This window comes from Lactuca saligna, chromosome 6 (genome assembly GCF_052625555.1).
Source record: "Lactuca saligna cultivar CGN05327 chromosome 6, ASM5262555v1, whole genome shotgun sequence".
Taxonomy (NCBI): domain Eukaryota; kingdom Viridiplantae; phylum Streptophyta; class Magnoliopsida; order Asterales; family Asteraceae; genus Lactuca; species Lactuca saligna.
In genome coordinates, this window is record NC_136422.1 from 52,683 (window position 1) to 57,509 (window position 4,827).

The window sequence follows — 4,827 nt, forward strand, 5'->3', positions numbered from 1 at the left end:
GGCTGTAATGAAGTGGGAACGTCCGAAGAGTCCCACAAAGATTCGAAGCTTTCTAGGATTAGCCAGATATTACCGACAATTTGTCCAAGGCTTTTCTTCGATAGCTGCTCCATTAACAGCTTTGACCCATAAAGGAGCTACGTATACATGGAGTGAGAAACACGATGAGGCATTCGAGAAGCTAAAGAAGAAGTTATGTGAAGCACCAATACTTTCTCTACCCGATGGAGTCGAAGATTTCGCAGTTTATAGTGATGCATCTGGAGTCGGGTTGGGTTGTGTTCTGACCCAAAGAGAAAAGGTGATAGCATACGCATCTCGACAATTGAAAGAGCATGAAAAGAACTACCCCACTCATGATCTGGAGTTGGCAGCGGTAGTATTTGCCTTAAAAATATGGAGGCATTACCTCTAGGGCACGAAGTGCAAGCTCTTAACTGATCATAAGAGTCTCCAGTATCTCTTTAATCAGAAGGAGTTGAACATGATGCAACGACGCTGGCTAGAACTTCTCAAGGACTACGACTGTGAGATACTTTACCACCCAGGTAAAGCAAATATTGTTGCTGATGCTCTCAGTCGGAAAGTCAATCTTGAAAGGAAAAGGCCAAGAGCATTAAGAATTGAAGTCGTCTCGACGATTGTGGAAAGTATCAAGAAAGCTCAAGAAGAAGCCTTAGAGAAGAATGACCGAAAGGAAGAACGTTTGGGAAAAACGTTAGTGTTCGGTACAAACAGTCGAGGACTGAAGATATTCCAAGATCGAATCTAGGTACCCAAGACGGGAGGAACAAGAGATCTTCTAATGGAAGAAGCACATAAGACCATGTACTCGATTCATCCCGGTAGCACTAAAATGTATAGGGACCTAAAACCCTACTACTGGTGGCCGACGATGAAGCTCGATGTTGCAAAGTACGTGGCCGAGTGCGTAACATGTGCGAGGGTGAAGGCACAACATCAAAAACCGTATGGGAGTTTAGAACCCTTACCTGTACCCATGGGTAAATGGGAAGACATCACCATGGATTTTGTGACTAAACTGCCCAGAACGAAGAACGGACACGACATGATTTGGGTAGTCGTGGATCGTTTCACCAAGAGTGCACACTTCATAGCCGCCAACGAGAAGTGGTCTATGGATAAGCTCGCAAACGCTTACGTGAAGGAAATTGTAAGACTTCACGGTGACCCTCTTACGATTGTGTCAGATCGTGATAGTCGTTTCACGTCGAGGTTTTGGAGGAGTCTACAAGAGGAGTTGGGTACGAAGTTGTGTTTGAGTACTGCTTACCATCCGCAAACTGATGGTCAGAGCGAAAGAACGATTCAGACGTTGGAAGATATGCTGAGAGCATGTACCCTCGAATTCCAAGGGAATTGGGACGAGCACTTACCTCTAGTAGAATTTTCCTACAACAATAGTTTTCACTCAAGCATCAAGATGGCACCTTATCAAGCCTTGTATGGACAGAAGTGTCGTACGCCGTCTTGTTGGCTTGAAGCCGGAGAGAAGCAGTTTATGGGCCCTGAGATAGTCCATGAGACTGCTGAGAAATTGAAGGTGATTAGGGAAAGAATGTTAGCAGCTCAGGATCGTCAGAAGAGCTATGCCGACAAGAAAAGACGACCGATAACCTTCGAAGTTGGGAATTCCGTTTTGCTTAAAGTCACACCGTGGAAGGGACTTATACGATTTGGGAAACGAGGAAAGTTGAGTCCAAGGTTTATTGGACCATTCAAAGTTCTTCAGAAAATTGGGAACCAAGCTTACAAGCTGGAATTGCCCGAAGAACTCAATGGTATTCATAATAACTTCCATGTGTGTTATTTGAGGAAATTCATGGGAGATGTTCCCGACATAATTCCAATCTCAGAGTTAAGGATGGATGAGAATAAAAGGCTGATCGAAGAGCCCGAGGCAATTGTTGACCGTAAGACTAAGAAGTTACGACGCAAGATGGTCGACTTAGTGCTAGTCCGATGGAAACATTCGAATGGGCCGAATCTCACTTGGGAAACAGAGGACGACATGTTGAGTCGCTATCCACATCTGTTTGCTGATGCATGATTCCGGGACGGAATCATCCTAAGGGGGAGAGAATTGTAACGCCCGGGTTTCCGGGCTAAGCATTTTTGTCAATATAATAGTCTAGGTCAACTCTGTAACTCTTTTTGAAGTAATAAAGATGAAATATTGAGTATTATGTGATTTTATGTGTGTTTATGTGTTTATTATTTAATTATAAATGTATAATTAATAAAGGATAAAAATGAGCGTCAAAATTAAAGTGTGAGATAATCCCGATATCTCTACATAAAGTTGTAGAATATGTCTCAAGGTTTTCGTACATATAAAGAATGCCGAAATCCTAGCTATAACGAAGAAGTTATGGCCCGCCGAAGTTTTACGGCGAAACCTGTGCGGCACCGGGAGACGTAAATAGTGAATTTACGATAGAAGACTTTTTAGCCTTAGAAATATAAACAAAAGTCATAGAATATGTTAAACTAAGAACATCGATAAAAAGAACGCCCAAATCTGACTTCGTATGAAGAAGTTACGATTTTTCGAAGTTTCGGAATAGCAGTGTACAACCCGAAATTTGAATATTAGATCGAGTGATTTTTAGCCGACACGACCTAAATGAGAATCGAAGACCTCGTTAAGAGTAGCGTAACGAGAAAAAGATGGGCGAAAACGGATGTCGGATGAAGAAGTTATGAGGATTTAACGGACCACTCCTATCCCGGCCCGTTGATAATATAAAATTTAAAATCGAGCCAAAATTAGCCGACGAAGTCTAAACGAAAGTTGTAGAGAGGTTCCCACCTTCGCGTGGATATAAAGAACGTCGAAAACGGAGCTTGTATGCGAAAGTTACGAATTTTTAAAGTTGAAGCATGAATCTACGAAGTCTGTTGCGAGGAGTGATGACGTGGCTGCATCTGGGCCGCCCATCGCTGAGGAAGGAACGCGCTTCGGATCTTGACACGTCGCCCTTCGCTTACGCCCCGTGTCCAAAGCCAGTACGCCCCGCGTACCCTCGCCCTGATCTACTCCGAGTGTCAGACAGCTGGAACCTCGCTGACACTCTTATCCGATGGGTACGCCCTGCGTAGGGTCCGAGGTACGCCCAGCGTACCGAGGCCCTCGCGGCTATAAAAGGAGGCCGAGGATGCCTCCATTTTTCACACCTTTCCACCTTCTTTCTCTCACTACATTCTCTCTCTACAACCCCAAACCACCCCTAAGCCCTAGTTAAACCCCTAGCACCCTAGGGAAGCCCCGAGGCTCCCGGAGTCCCGAGAAAAAGGAGTTTTTTGGTTTCGAAACGCTGCTCCAATTAAGTTCCGGTTTTCGATCAAATTCGTTGTAAGTATGCTACGCTTACGCAATTTTTAATATAGCTTTCAAATAATTATAGGAATGTTATTAGGTCCTTAAAATAATTATTTGGGCTATTATTATGAGTTATATTGAGTGTTATTAATGCTTATATAATAATAATAATAGTCAGATAATTAATTTGTCGCGGTTATCATTAGACTAAACCCTAGTGGTATCGATACTAGGTTTTATCGAAGGAATATCATTTTGAGAGTATCGAAGCGCTGTCCGAGTGCTGAGTCACCACCTAATCAGGTGAGTGCATAGTTACCTTCAACTTACACATAGATATGAAGTATTTTATATAAATTACGTGCTATGTGTGCATATTATCTGAATACTTGCTATCTATGCCAGATGAACGTTGTTATACATGTTTTCAATGATTTAAATTGTATATGTATTTTATATCTACGAAAATGTTGGGGTAAAACATGGGTAGATGTAATAGGTGATGTGTGATAAAATGATGAGAGACCTCGATGTTGTTGTTGTTGATCCAATCATCTAGCGGAGTATAGATGATGACCACGAACTCTTCTAGACAGTCCAGTGGAACACTAGCAGGCTCACAACCTGTAGGTGTTGTGAACGATGTGTTCACCGGTGTACTCCATCCCCCACATGGTTGCCTATTAGGACATTTATTGCTGAGGAATCCCCTTAGCAGTAGTGTCCGTCCCGATGATGATCCTTAGGCTAGGTCCCTTATAATAGGTGTTTAGGGACGTAATGTGAGGATAACGGGAATGGGTAATCGGGTTATTGTTGATTGATGAAATTAATAAACTTATTTATTATGGGTTGAAAACCCTACGTGCTCACCAGGCTCCCAAGCCTGACCCACTCAGTTTTATGTATTACAGGTAGTGGCGCATGAGCATAGGTGTGATGTTTTGGACGAGGGATTACGGATATAGGCCTGTAGATATGAAATAATGTAGTAAGGCTTATATTGTACTGTTTATACTTTTGATCTGTACGAACAAGACATCCCGAGTCTTTTAATAAAATACATTTCTATGGAAATGATTTTGATAAATCTTTATCATATTATTGTTTTGGGACAAATTCCGCAACCCTTTTATTAAAAAGATAACTCTGATTTTGAAATAAAGTATAAACAAAACCGGTCTTTTCTGGCCGTGATTTTGGGGATGTCACAATTAGAAACACTTAACCGATTAAGGACTTAATCCATTAAGTCCATCATTCTAGTAGGTAACTCATATGGTGTGGTCGGACGTAATTCATTATTCAATTCCAATGGCCCGAAACGCGGGTCCCGATAATTCCAAACTAACATATTCATAATTAGGGTTTTCTAAACCCTAATTAGGGCTTCTAACCCAACATCGCGCCAACAAAGTCCCAAATTAGGTTTTTAGATTAGTTAGGGTTTCATTAGGCCAGACACCACCCATTGCCACCTCGGG